The sequence below is a fragment of the Balaenoptera physalus genome, assembly GCF_965194825.1.
Source record: "Balaenoptera physalus genome assembly, chromosome: 10".
Classification (NCBI taxonomy): domain Eukaryota; kingdom Metazoa; phylum Chordata; class Mammalia; order Artiodactyla; family Balaenopteridae; genus Balaenoptera; species Balaenoptera physalus.
Genome location: NC_138889.1, coordinates 25,457,844 through 25,472,674, shown reverse-complemented (window position 1 = coordinate 25,472,674; position 14,831 = coordinate 25,457,844). Strand labels below are relative to the sequence as shown.

The following is a 14,831-nucleotide window of genomic DNA, read 5'->3' as shown; positions in this document are numbered from 1 at the left end:
GGCTGTCCCAGCACGTGCAAGAGTTGCTAGAGCATCCTTCTCAAAGCCGGGCGTCCTTTCCGCGCCTTCTCTTCCCCTGCTGCGTGTGTTTGCGCCCACAAGGAGATGAGATGGATGGGGAGGGTACCCCAGGAGTCGGCCCCCCAGGCTCTCCCGTGTGTAGTCTGCGCTTCCGGGAAGGCCGCTGTCAAGTCAGCCGATACAGACGGGCGGGGCTCCCCACCTGGAGGATGAACATGGCCTCTGTTCCACTGGAGAGTCGAGCTCCCCTTGGATGGAGGGCTCCAGAAGGTACCCTCGTAGAGTCAAAGGACAGGCAAGGAGACTTTACCCCTTGTACCACACGGTGGAGGTAAGGACAGAGCCTCACCCTTCAAGGTTTTCTTAGCTGTCCACTCGTTTCCCAGCTGTCTCTCCTCACCGCCGGTGCCCCGCCTCTCCTCCCTGGGGACGCTCCTCCCCTTCCACACAGAAGGGGATCCCCAGCCCTGAATCCTTCTTTGTGAGAGCCTCTGATATGGGCTGGATGTCAGCGAAGTCATTCCCCATCTGAGCCTCTCTCTTGGTGGGGATTCAGGAGTGGCCGAAGCAGCTGTTGTCTCCTGGGTCCGGGGAGAGAGATGGGTGCTTCAAATGCACTAAGGTCTTTCTCCCCCAGAGCCAGCTACAGCCAACTTCCTCTTGATTTTCTGAAGTGCAAACATTCCTCACTCACAAGAATTTGTTTTCTTTTGAAACCCATATATTCATTTTAGCTATGGAACTTGGACTCTATTCTTTGTGAAGCAATTAACCGGGCCTTTCTATGATAAAGAATCCTTTCTCTCCTTCCTTGGCCAATTCATTGCAAAGGTCCCCCCTACACGCCTCTGCCTGAGCTCTCTAGGACAATGGAGCCATACTTCTAGATGTCACTTATCATGATTGGGGATGGGGTAGGGACCATTTCAGTTCATTCTGCAGCTCATACCAACTAAGGCACCTCCCACATCCCTAAATCATGCAATCTACCTTTCCAGAGTCCTGCTGCTCCCCTGCCAGCACAGAAGCAAAAGCATCTCCAGATCGGGGTCCAGAGAAGCAGCCTTTTCAGGGAGAATGGGAAGCAATGGTAGCTGACAAGACCCCAGAAGCACCTCTGATGCCAGGTCACGTGGATTTCCAGACCGGAAAGCCCCACCGATCACCAGGCAGAGCCCAAGTGACCTGGGAACTTCAGAGGTCACGAGTGGCTGTCATTCCTTCCTAACCAGCTTCTGCACCTTCATTTTGGGTTTACGTTTTGAGACGTTGAGGCCTCCAGAATTCTCTTCCAGATTATTCCCCTGCTCTGGAGAACCTGGATGACAAACAACCTTTCTGTCTCTACTGAGCCTTTTCTTCATCAATTATACATATTTTAGTGCCTGGCATCTTCAGAGAAAAATTCTCCCGCTATTCCACATGCTCTTAAAACCCCATTTTCTCCCTTCATTTTTTTGGTCAAGCCTCTAGAAATAACACTACTAAAATAACTTACTTTGCTTCTCACTCGCCTCACCCTCTGAAACCAGGTTTCCTTGCCCACAACTCAAATATCTGCTGCTAACATCTCCAGGGACCTCCTTGTCATGAAATCCAATGTCCATCATGATATTGATTCCTCCTGGTTTCCCTCTGCTGCTCTGGCTGCCTGTTATTATAGGGTGACCCTGTAAGTTTAATCTAATCCAGGGCACTTGGGAAAGTGAAAAGGGACATGTGTCATGTGGACACAACAGGCATAAGGCAGAACAAACTGCAGGCAAACCAGGACATATGATCACACTTTTCATTAGTCTCCTTCACTGGCTTCTCTTTCTGTGCTTATCCTTAAAGGCCAGTGTCTCTCAGGCTCTGTCCTTAAACCCTTCTCTTTTCCTTCTGCACATTTCTCTCAAGCAATCTCCCCCAGTACCAGGACTTCAAATATCATCTAAATGCTAATGATTTCCAAATCTATATCTCCAGGTGTGGTAAGCAGCCTCGAAGATGGCACCAATGGTCCTTGAGTTCCAGTATTCACATTCTGTGTAGTCCCCTCCATCAGTGTATCAAGGTCAGTCTGTGTGACCACTAGGATATGGTAAGTTATGGTGTGTGATTCTGAGGGTAGATCAATAAAAGACATTGCCATTTCTGTCCTACTTTCTTTGATCATTTGCTCTGAGGGAAGCCAGCTCCCATGTCATAAAGACACTCAAACAACCTCTGTCTATGGATAGCTCCACATGGTGAGAATTCCTGACCTCTTGCCAAGGGCACCAACTTGACAGCCATCTTGGAAGCACATCCTCCAGACCCAGTGGAAAGTTCAATTAAGGCACTGCACAGGGATTCCCTGGTGGCGCAGTGGTTAAGAATCCTCCTGCCAATGCAGGGGACACGGGTTCAAGCCCCAGTCCGGGAAGATCCCACATGCCGCAGAGCAACTAAGCCCACGAGCCACAACTACTGAGCCCACGCACCGCAACTACTGAAGCCCATGGACCTAGAGCCCGTGCTCTGCAACAAAAGAAGCCACTGCAATAAGAAGCCCGTGCACCACAACGAAGAGTAGCCCCCACTCGCCGCAACTAGAGAAAGCCCACGTGCAACAACGAAGACCCAACACAGCCAAAAATTTTTTAAATAAATAATTTTTTTTAAAAAAGGTACTGCTCAATTCCTCATTCATGGAAACTGAAATAATAAATATTTATTGTTAAGTTACTGAGCTTTGAGGGCAATTTATCATAAGCAGTAGATAAACAAAGAAATAACTTTGTTCTTTCTCTTGAGCTTTGTATCCATACACCTAAATGTCTCAGCTCTGTTCTCATATATCCCAAAGATAACTCAAATTTAGCACTCCGGAACTACACACATTTTCCCCTTCGCCGCCTTCTTCCCAAATCCGCTTCTCCACTTGCTCCCCATCTCACTAAATGGCAGCAGCATCCTCATAGTTACTGAAGCCAAAAACCCAAATATCATCCTTGCCTCCTCTCTCTCCCTCCATATCTTATCCATCATCAGTTCCTGACAATTGATTCTTCCTCCTAAGTAAATGTCTCTTAAATCCATCTACCGCTCTCCAACTACTTCACTTAAGACCATCATCATCTCTCTTCTGAGCTACTACAACATCTTCATTAGCCAGACTCCTTGTTTGTTTCTACCTTCTTCACATCAAATTCTCTTTATAAGAAAACAAGTCAACCATGTCACATCCCAACCCCTACTTAAAACCCTTCTATGACATCACTGTGCCTTTAGAATAAAACCCAGGCCACAATCACAGCTCGCAGAACCCTATGAAATGTCCTCAACCAAACCCCCAGCCTCCTGCTTTGCCATCCCACCTGGGCATGCTCTGCTCCCTTTGGCCTATCTGCCTGTGCACATTCTCTTCCTCTACCTGGAACCAGTACCATTTCCCTCCAGACCCATAGCTGTCACCAGACTGACTCTTACTCATCCTCCAGATTTCAGCCTAAAAGTCACTTCTTCTAGGAAGCCCTCCCTGAACAATGCTGACCATGTTAGGTCCTGTTGCAGGCTGGTTCCCCAGGAAGCAGAGCCTGAGAAAGAGATAAACATGCAGGAGGTTTATTAGGGAATGCTCTCACAATCAACATCTGTAGAAGGGAAGGAAGCAGAACTGGGCAGAGGGAGATGCTGAGCTGTGATGCAGCCCCCAGAAAAAGACTCAGCTGATCTTACAGGGGTTCTGGGACTCAAATGACCCTTCAGAACTGTCCCAAGTTGGGGCAAGAGGTTGGGCCTTTATACACACAATCCATCAGTCATTGGATGTGGCTGCCCCGGGAAGGGGGCATGCTCTTGGGCCAGACGGCTCTCCCCAGAGGTATGAACCTCCACAGGGTGCCCACAGCTGAAGGCCCTACCTCTGCCACAGCTCCCCAGCAGCTGGGGGTGTACGTCCTTGGTCTATGTTGGGGGCGCTCCCAGGAACCTCTGCTGTTTCCTTCTACACCCTCTACTTACTCACACTGTACTGTAATTGTGTGATTCTAGTCTCTGCCCTCCTGAGCACTGGTCACACCTTTTTCATCTCTCCAGCCCAGCACCTAACACTATCTGGCATACAGTAAGTGCTCAATAAAATACTGTTGAATTTGAAGGAGCAGGGGGAACAAAACTTGCTCAGGGCTCCCTGGAAACCCTCCTTCCCTGAGCTGCGTCAGCTCCCGCCTGAGCCACGACCAGGTGGCCTTCCCAAGGGTGGGTCTGTTCCCAGAACAGAGGGTGGAACCAGCCCTGAGCCCTGGAGGAAGAAGTGTGGGCACCCTCCCCTGCTGCTGGGTCAGCTATCTGCCACTGGAAACGCAGAGCCGGAATTAACAAGTCTGATGCAGTCAGATGTCCCAGAGAAATATTTTTTCTCCTGATTTTATTCTCACTTATTAAATTTTTTTTAAACATCTTTATTGAAGTATAATTGCCTTACAATGGTGTGTTAGCTTCTGCTTCATAACAAAGTGAATCAGTTATACATATACAATATGTTCCCATTTCTCCTCCCTCTTGCATCTCCCTCCCTCCCACCCTCCCCATCCCACCCCTCTAGGTGGTCACAAAGCACCGAGCTGATCTCCCTGTGCTATGCGGCTGCTTCCCACTAGTTCTCCAGCCTAACACGGAAATCAAACACAACAAAACAATGTTTGTTTCTTATTAATATAGCAGAGCAGACAGCACTGCTGCAACAAAGCTATGAGTTATGGCAGAAAAATCAACCGTCTGCCTCATGTCCCCAGTGAGCCCAACATTCAACACAGAGGTCAAGACCCCAGCTCCTGGGGGCCCCAGCTGCCTGCACACAGACTCAGCTGCGGGCTGCTGCCAGGACGGGCCAAGAGCCCTCGGGTAGCTTCTGGCTGCCTGGGGAAGCCCAGAGGGGAGACACCTGTGCCCCAAAATAGCTCACTGCAGCCCAGGTTCTCTGGCATCAGTTGTATGTCCTGCAGCCTTGATCACTGGGGAGGGTTCTTCTAGAATTTCCTGTGAAATGGACAGGGGCTCCTTGAAGAGAGTCAGGTGTGGTCCCCAGGTCTGTCCTGAGATCTCTTGTACTTCTGCCTCCGTCTTCCCTTCCTAAGCTGGGCCCTGCCGCGGGACAGGAGACATTCGAAGCAGCTTTTTGGATACAGTGACATCTTGAGATAGTATGAGACAAGTTATGTAAATCAATGGCAAGTGAAGTGGGCTTAAATTGGATGATCATATAACTTATCCAAATTAGGACACTTTTGAGAGTGAAGGAGAGTGCTGTTAATCATTAAGCCAACAATGTATACAAATATTGAATCATTATGTTGTATACCTGAAACTAATATAATGTTTGTCAATTATACCTCAATTTTTTAAAAAAATCATTAAGCCAAGACATGAGTAAATTGTGACTGTCTCTAGTTTTAGACTCTTCTATCCCATTCCTGCGCTTTCAACCCACCCCTGACCGTCTCTCCAAGTTTCACCATACCCTGAGCCTCACCCCAAGGGCAAGGGGTGAGGATGGAGTAGCCTGGATGAAGTGCAGGTCAGGAAGGCGTGTGGTCCAGAGAAGGCATGAGGCTCAAACAGAGGTGGTGCCCAATTGCTGGGAATTTTAAAGGGCATTTTCATCTGAAATCTGGTGCAACACAATGACCAAGGCACAAGTTTCTATTATGTATGTTCCCCTTTGTGGCCCCGATAGTGCCCAGAACAAAACAGAGTTTTGTGGAGAGGAACGTTCTGAGAGGGGAGGTGGGAGGGGAAACCCAAATCAAACTCCCTCCCCTCCCATCCCAGTTTGCCCTGAGCTGGCCCTCTCCTCTGTGTTCAGGGGATGGGGCAGCAGCTCTTCCCTCTGAGCTTCTGTTCGCTAATCACCCTGGGCCATAAGAGGTTTGGGTCTTCACAGGAGTAAAGACACCAGAGGCCACTGGTCCACTACCCACCAGAGGCCTGAGCAACCAGGGGTCATCCCAGGGGAGAGTGGGTGCTGAGCCCCGGACTCTGAGGCAGTGTGTGTGTGTGTGTGTGTATGTGTGTGTGCTGCTGTGTATGTGCAGGTGTGTGTGTGCTACTGTGTGTGTGTGCTGGTGTGTGTGTGCTACTGTGTGTGTGTGCTGAAATGGCACCATGTGCTTTCCCAGAGCCTGGTGGGAGCAGAGTTTTCTGTTTCAGTGCTTGCAGAGACAGGGAGAAGCAAAAACATCAACAGGATTCCTCACTTCTCTCCCTCACATAGCCTCAGAGGGAACCTTCCTGAAACCCCTCCTCTGCCACCTGCTGAATGGATACTTGTGTAAAGGTCCCTGAGGCTGAGAAGATGGCCCAGATAGCCCCACAAGCAACATCTGGGCACAACCAGCTGATCCAGAACTTGTCCCAGTGACAGTGGGCAGAGTAGATATTTGAATGGTGGGTTGATAGATGACAAACTTCTAGAAGTCTCCACCGTGCAGATGACTATTTGCGTGTGGGTACCTCCCACACCTTCCAGCAAAGCTGCTGAGGTCGACCACCTTAAGTTTCTGCCCAGATGCCCAGGCTCCAGGACTGGCAGCTTTACTGGCCATAATCCAGCAGGAAACATCAGGTGATGCAGGCAGAGGCACTGGGCAGCTCTCCCCTCAGGGAGATTGGACTAATAATTCATATGACTCACTGTTGATGGAAAAGACTGAGGAGCTGGCCAGGCCAGGCGGTCACAGAACTGAAACCAGCCCTCAAATGTCAACCCCCAAAGCCCTGCTGGCCCACTTCCCTCAAGATCAAGCTCAAAAGGCAGCCTGCTGTGTCAGAAAGAGGAACAGGAGAGCAATAAGTAACAAAAGGAAGCCCTCCAGGGACAGAAGCGACCTAGGGCCCTGAATCCAACGGCAGATGGGGCCTAGTGACACTGGTTTAAAAAATTGCCACCCAAGAAAAAAAATTGCCACCAAATTCCACCTCATCAGTAGAACCCAAAGGAGTCTTTGCCACCACGCCACAGCAGAGGCAAAGACTGGGGGAGGCCAAGTGGCTGCATGTGGACCAGCAAGTGGGAGGGTTCACAGTGGTACAGAGGACAGCAGAGACCTGCCTGCTGAGGGGAGCAGAGATGCTTTACGAAGTGGATCAGCAGGGCAGCGAGACTGCCTGCTTCCACAGTGCATAAGCCAGCCAGGTCCTGAAGGCTGTTCCCACTGAGAAGCTCTAAATACCATTTTGAGCAAGACAGCCTTTCTGGGATCAGTGTGTGACCTGGGGCTGGGAGGAGAAGGGATGGGGCACGTGGGATCCACTGGGTTGTAGGTGCTGGAATAATTGTTCAAAATACAACTTTACAGCCTCGTCTCTCATGTAGCTCTGCTTACCTTTAAAATCCTCCTCTTTCCAAACACCCCCAAGCTCATTCTACGAGGCGACCATCACCCTGATACCAAAACCAGACAGAGATACTACAAAAAAAGAAAATTACAAACCAATATCACTGATGAATATAGATGCAAAAATACTCAACAAAATACTAACAAACAGAATCCAACAACACATTAAAAGGATCATACACCATGATCAAGTGGGGTTTATCCCAGGGATGCAAGGATTCTTCAATATATGTAAATCAATCAATGTGATACACCATATTAACAAACTGAAGAATAAAAACCATATGATCATCTCAATAGATGCAGAAAAAGCTTTTGACAAAATTCAACACCATTTATGATAAAAAAAAAAACTCTCCAGAGAGTGGGCATAGAGGGAACCTACCTCAACATAATAAAGGTCATATATGACAAACCTACAGCAAACATCATTCTCAATGGTGAAAAAGTGAAAGCATTTCCTCTAAGGTCAGGAAAAGACAAGGATGTCCACTCTCGCCACTCTTATTCAACATAGTTTTGGAAGTCCTAGCCACGAGAATCAGAGTAGAAAAAGAAATAAAAAGAATCCAAATTGGAAAAGAAGAAGTAAAACTGTCACTGTTTGCAGATGACGTGATACTATACATAGAAAATCCTAATGATGCCACCAGAAAACTACTAGAGTTAATCAATGAAATTGGTAAAGTTGCAGGATACAAAATTAATGCACAGAAATCTCTTGCATTCTTATACACTAACAATGCAGGATCAGAAAGAGAAACTAAGGAAACAATCCCATTCACCACTGCAACAAAAAGAATAAAATACCTACAAATAAACCTACTTAAGGAGGTAAAAGACCTATATTCAGAAAACTATAAGACACTGATGAAAGAAATCAAAGATGACACAAACAGATGGAGAGATATACCATGTTCTTGCATAGGAAGAATCAATATTGTGAAAATGACTATACTAGCCAAAGCAATCTACAGATTCAATGAAATCCCTTTCAAATTGCCAATGGCATTTGTTACAGAACTACAACAAAAAAATCTTAAAATTTGTGTGGAGACACAAAAGACCCCAAATAGCCAAAGCAATCTTGAGGGAAAAAAACGGAGCTGGAGGAATCAGACTCCTTGACTTCAGACTATACTGCAAAGCTACAGTCATCAAGACAATATGGTACTGGCATAAAAACAGAAATATAGATCAATGGAACAGGATACAAAGCCCAGAGATAAACCCACACACCTATGGTCAACTAATCTATGACAAAGGAGGCAAGGATATACAATGGAGGAAAGACAGTCTCTTCAATAAGTGATGCTGGGAAAACTGGACAACTACATGTAAAAGAATGAAATTAGAACACTCCCTAACACCATGCACAAAAATAAACTCAAAATGGATTAAAGACAAAAATGTAAGACCAGATGCTATAAAACTCTTAGAGGAAAACATAGGAAGAACATTCTGACATAAATTGCAATAAGGTCTTTTTTGACCCACGTCCTAGAGTAATGAAAATAAAAGCAAAAATAAACAAATGGGGCCTAATGAAACTTAAAAGCTTTTGCACAGCAAAGGAAACTATAAACAAGATGAAAAGACAACCCTCAGAATGGGAGAAAATATTTGCAAATGAATCAACGGACAAGGGATTAATCTCTAAAATATACAAACAGCTCATGCAGCTCAATATTAAACAAACAAACAACTCAATAAAAAAATGGGCAGAAGACCTAAGTAGACATTTCTCCATAGAAGACATACAGATGTCCAAGAGACACATGAAAAGCTGCTCAACATCACTAATTATTAGAGAAATACAAATCAAAACTACAGTGAGGTATCACCTCACACTTGTTAGAATGGGCATCATCAGAAAATCTACAAACAACAAATGCTGGAGAGGGTGTGGAGAAAAGGGAACCCTCTTGCACTGTTGGTGGGAATGTAAATTGATACAGCCACTATGGAGAACAGCATGGAAGTTCCTTAAAAAACTAAAAATAGGACAACCATATGACCCAGCAATCCCACTACTGGGCATATACTCAGAGAAAACCATAATTCAAAAAGACACATGCACCCCAATGTTCACTGCAGCCCTATTTACAATAGCCAGGTCATGGAAGCTACCTAAATGCCCACCAACAGATGAATGGATAAAGAAGATGTGATACATATATACAGTGGAATATTACTTAGCCATAAAAAGGAGTGAAATTGGGTCATTTGTAGAGATGTGGATGGACCTAGAGTCTGTCATACAGAGTGAAGTAAGTCAGAAAGAGAAAAACAAATATGGTATATTAACACATATATATGGAATCTAGAAAGATGGTACACATGAACCTGTTTGAAAGGCAGAAATAGAGACACAGATGTAGGGAACAAACATATGGACACCAAGGGGGGAAGGGGGCGTGGGATGAACTGGGAGATTGGGATTGACATATATACACTAATATGTATAAAATAGATAACTAATGAGAACCTACTGTATAGCACAAGGAACTCTACTTAGTGCTCTTTGGTGACCTAAATGGGAAGGAAATCCAGAAAAGAGGGGATATATGTATACATATGGCTGATTCACTTCTCTGTACAGTAGAAACTAATATAACATTGTAAAACAACTATACCCCAATAAAAATTTTTGAAAATAAAAATAAGTATATAAAAGAAAATTCTCCTCCTTCCCATTCAGAATCTCTGTGTTGCCTCCTCATTGAGTCCATAGAGTTCTAGAGGGAAGGAAGGAGGGAGTCACCTGGATCCAAGCTCCCATTCCCACCTCTGCTAGCTTTTCCCATTAATCTCTCACCCCCTTCCTGCCTGGACAGCCAAACGGGAGAAACCTGGACCTCCTGCCATCTCCTGAGTCAGACCACATTCTGATGCCAAGGCTTGCCCGCTCTAATGAAATGGCAGGTGACACTCCCAGGTACTTCAAAGTCAAAAGCCCCATTGCCCCCCACATGCAGGAAATTAGTTAATTTCACACTGCGCCTGATTGGATTTTACCTGGCTTTCCCAAGCATGCCTCAACAGAGAACCCAGTGTCTACACAAGTCAGTGAAACAGTGGTTAAGAGAATAACCACTCTCATGTTTACAATATAAGATCATTGTTCAAAACACCTCTGCTTTTCCTTCCAAATTGGTTCAATATTTACTGAGTACCCACCCACCTTGTGGGGAGCATCGTGCTGGGTACAAAGGGAGTAAAAGGATGAAAAGAATCGAGGCTGCCCTCGGGTTGCTTCTAGGAGATGACCAGGGATGAATGCAAATGATAATAAAGGGAGGCGGCCAAAGAGAGCTGAAAATGAAGAGCCAGAGGGTTAGAAGAGGGACAGATGGGCCCGCTGCTGTATCAGGAAAGCTTCAAGAAGAAGGGCATTTAGGACAGGCCCCAAAGGACAGAGCGAGTCTACAGCCCTCAGTAGTGGAGGGAAAGAGACAGTGTGACGGGAAGATCATTTGACATCAGCAAAACCTGAGATCAAACCCTGGCCATACCACTCACCGGCTGAGCAATTTTGGCCAAGTTATTTAACCTCTTTGTGCCTTTCCTTCATCTTTAAAGTGAGAATGATAACTCCAGCCTCACACGCTGGCTACAAGGATCAAATCAGCTAATATTTATAAAGAGCCCTGTCTGGCACACAGAAGTGCTCCATGAATATTAATTTATTAGTTTCAAACATTACACTAAGTCACCTCAGCACTAACCCCACATGGTTCTTCTGAGCTGCTCGCAGGCTGGGAAGATGGGGAGGGGTCGAGGGGAGCAGAGTTCACAGCCGACATTCTAGGCCAGGCATTGTTCCCAAGTGGAAAACAACAAACAGCTTTCACTTGTCGTTACCCCAGAATCATTCTTCTAAGAGCAGATATTACAGAGTTTAAAAGCAAACTAAAGTCAACATCCAGAACAGAAAAGGCATGTGCACGTGCACACACACACACACACACACACACACACTCTCTCTCTCTCTCCTCTTTGTAAGAAAGGTTTCCATGGAGATGAAACAGAGAAACAGCACAGACACAGAGGAGCCACTGAAATGGCTATAATTAATTTAAAGAATTAGAAAAAATTAAAATTGTATTAAAGCAAGTTCATTTGATCAAGGCGTAAATCAGGTGAGCAGATCACATCAACCATGAACAAAATAAAGCATTGCTTTGGGGTGTTGGAACAGGCACCTTCAAAGGAGGGAAATAAATTAGTCACAGCATTCAGGAACAATAAAATATGTAACCTAATGTCTCTAATGTTTCTAAAAACAAGATAATCCTCCTATAATTCCACTACCTCTAGTACCTTTATTCCAGGTTAAAAAACAAAATGAGAATGGAAAATTACCCCTTATCAAGTAAGTGGATCCATGTTTCTTTGTCAGACTCTGTGGTCACAGGTCACTCAGCAGTAGAGAAGGGGAGAGAGCGGACAGCATTGTGGAGGGCCTGCTGTATGCCTGCCACTCTCCTGACATTTTCTTCATTTACAACCCCCAGAAGCTTGCCCTACCAACAGGGGATTCAGAAGGATTCCTGACTTTCTCAAGGTCTCACAGCAATTTGGTAGCCGAATAAGCATTGAACTCACATGTCTCCAGATTCTGAAGCCATGCTCTTGCCATCATGTCACACTATTTCTCATGGAAGAAACCAAAATGGCTCATGGGACAACGGGTAATCAAGTACCATTTTTGTACACCTGCTGTATGCCAGGTCCTGTGCTACACATTTTGCAAACATCATTTGATTTGATTCTCACACAGACCCTTCATTCCACAGAGAAGGAAATTATGGCACTCACAAAGTCCAACTTGCCCAAGATGACACAACCAATAACAAGCAAAACAAAGGTTCACCCCCAGATCTGCTTAACACCTGGCCCTCTACATTTGCCCCCCACTCCTCCACTCCTGCAGCACTTATCATTGCTACCATGTGCCACAACCTGCCCTGGACTGAGTAGCACTTGGTGGTGGCTGGATATTCCATTGTTCCATTTAGACAATTGGGGATAACAGAGAAAACTTTTCAGAGGAGGCAAATTTCAAGGTGGATCTTGACTTGGACAAGTGAGGTTTGAACAGGAAGAGCCCCTTATTGTTCCTGAGACCAGATTAGCCTGAAACTTAGAGCTGGGGTTGAAGGCCCCAAGACGAGGACACACACAAGGGGTATTTGCATGATGGGACCTGAAGCCCCAAGGGCTAGATGGAGAAGCAGACTCATTTGTCCAAGGAAGACAGGTCTGTGGCCAGGAGATTGTTGCCCAGGGTCACATCCAAGGATCATGTGAGGGTAGACGTGGGAGAGGAAGTCAGAAGGTTGATAGCAGGCAAATCAGAAGTAGGACAGAACCAGGAACAAGAAGAGAATTAAAGGAAGCCAAAGCTGCAGTGGGAGTATGTGTGCTGGACTCTCTGGTCTTTGGTGTCTGACATGTATGTTCCAAGGACAGGTGGGCAGCTCCAAGGAGCTCATCAGAAGGGGTCAGCTGGTCATGAGCCAGGACCCTGCAGTACAGTCCTCCACGTTGTTACAATACTGAGATGTGTCATACCGGTTATACCCCAGTTCTCTCAACCTCACAAGGGCTCCCATCACCTTGGTCACCCCACTCCTCCTCTGAGACCCCCAGAGGTCCCCACACTCCAGCAACTACACTGCCAACACCTCCAGCACTCCAGCAATGGTGCAATTTGCCAGGCTGGCCCCTGTAACAGGGAAATATTTTTGCACACCACCACTTGCACTAAGGTAAGGACTTATGAAAGCTACGTATTGAATCATGACCACAACCGTAAGATGGATAGTATGATCTTGATTTTACCAACATGGGCCTTGGGAGGTTAAGCCACAGCATAAGAGAAGTGGCCATAGGAGAGAAGGGCTAAGAAACTGGCACAAGCCAAGGGGGGAGCTGGGAAATGATATGGCTGGCATCTGATCTTTCATGGTTCAAGAAGCTGAGCTTGGATTTATTTCCTATGGGGGGAAATTCCATGAGTCACAAGGAAAATTCTAGACCATAAACTTGCCTATGAAGAGGCCATCTAACTAGGTGCTTAATTAGCCCACTCCCTGGATACATTAAATACAGATGAAAAGTCAGATGAATGATGGAAGTTTCAGTAGCACCTGCAGCTGCCTCCTGCCTGTGATTCTGAGAGGGAAGTGAGGGGGTAATAAATGGCTTCACCCCTCCTGACAGGGAAAATAAAAGGCCTGGCTGGGCAACTTGTGTCTCCAGAAATATTTATTCCTCTATGGGATTCATTAGTGCACACCAACGTGGTGCAAAAGCAATGTGTATTTCAAGTTATGATTTCCCAGAGAAGAATTTCCTTTGCCTTGATAAACTACAGCTAAATGCCCAGACCGCTCACCACAAAACAGTCTGAGCTGGGAGAAGTCAAAGCAGAAAAGGAGCAAGTTAGAGCTCGGGGATGGGGGGAAGGCAGGCAGGGAAGGCAGGAGGTAGAGGCTGTGGGCTCATCCACATGTGGGATGTGCCAGGCACCATTCTAGGCATTGGGGATATATGTACTTCCTGCCCTCGGGGATTTTCCAATCTAGTGGGGGAGGCACACAATGTAAACAAATATATAATATAATGTCAGGCCATAAGTAGGCAGAGCTAGTGCAAAGGTCCTGAGGCCAGAATGTTCTTGGTGTGTTTAAGAAACAGCAAGAAAGTCAGTGTGGCCAGAATGGAGCATGTAAGAGAAAGAATGGGTGAGAGGGTGTTTAAGGGCTGAACCTGTAAAGCCTTTCAGGCCATAGAAAAGAATTTGGATTTCATCTTGAGTATAATGGAGAGTTTGAAGCTGTTAGAGGGTTTTTAAGTAGGACAGTGACATAACCTGATTTACATTTTTAAACCTCTCTCATTGTTGGGTGGAAGATGGATCACCATGGGCTGGAAATGCAGCAATATCAGCTAGAGGTCATTGCAGTGTACATGATATTTGTTGAGGGCTTAGCATGTCATATGTTATCATGTATTAACTCATGTAGTAATCTCCACATGACAGTTGGGGAACAAAGGCGTGGAGAGATCAGCAAGCAACGAAGCCATGTTCTGAACCCAGGTCCCCTGTCCCTGACCTGCTGTGTGACACTGCCTCTCTGTAGTAGTCTAGGCAAGAGATCGTGGTAGCCAGAACAGTGATGACAGCCAACAGAAGTGGTGAGAAATGGCTGGATCCCAGTTATATTTTGAAACTAGTGCTGACAAGATTATCATCTTAATTAGATGGGCGATACAAAGAAAAGACAGTTGGAGACCCTTGCTTCGAAAGGGCTGATATCAAAGTTCTAGTAAGAACCAACCACAACCTCTAACTCACTGATTCATAAACCTGGAGATTCCCCAGAAATGTTCACAAACACAGATTCTAGAACCTCACTCCCCAGGCACTGAAGGAGACAG

The 14,831-nt window shown here is 46.0% G+C and overlaps 1 long non-coding RNA gene across 1 annotated transcript in view; it reads right to left on the bottom strand.

Moving 5' to 3' along the window:
• Positions 1-13,496, bottom strand: part of LOC309636388 — a 472,824-nt gene extending 459,328 nt beyond the window's left edge. Inside the window, exon 1 of the long non-coding RNA XR_014250009.1 lies at positions 9,393-13,496. This is a non-coding gene — a long non-coding RNA (uncharacterized lncRNA). The remainder of the gene's footprint in view (positions 1-9,392) is intronic.
• Positions 13,497-14,831: the final 1,335 nt, after the last annotated feature.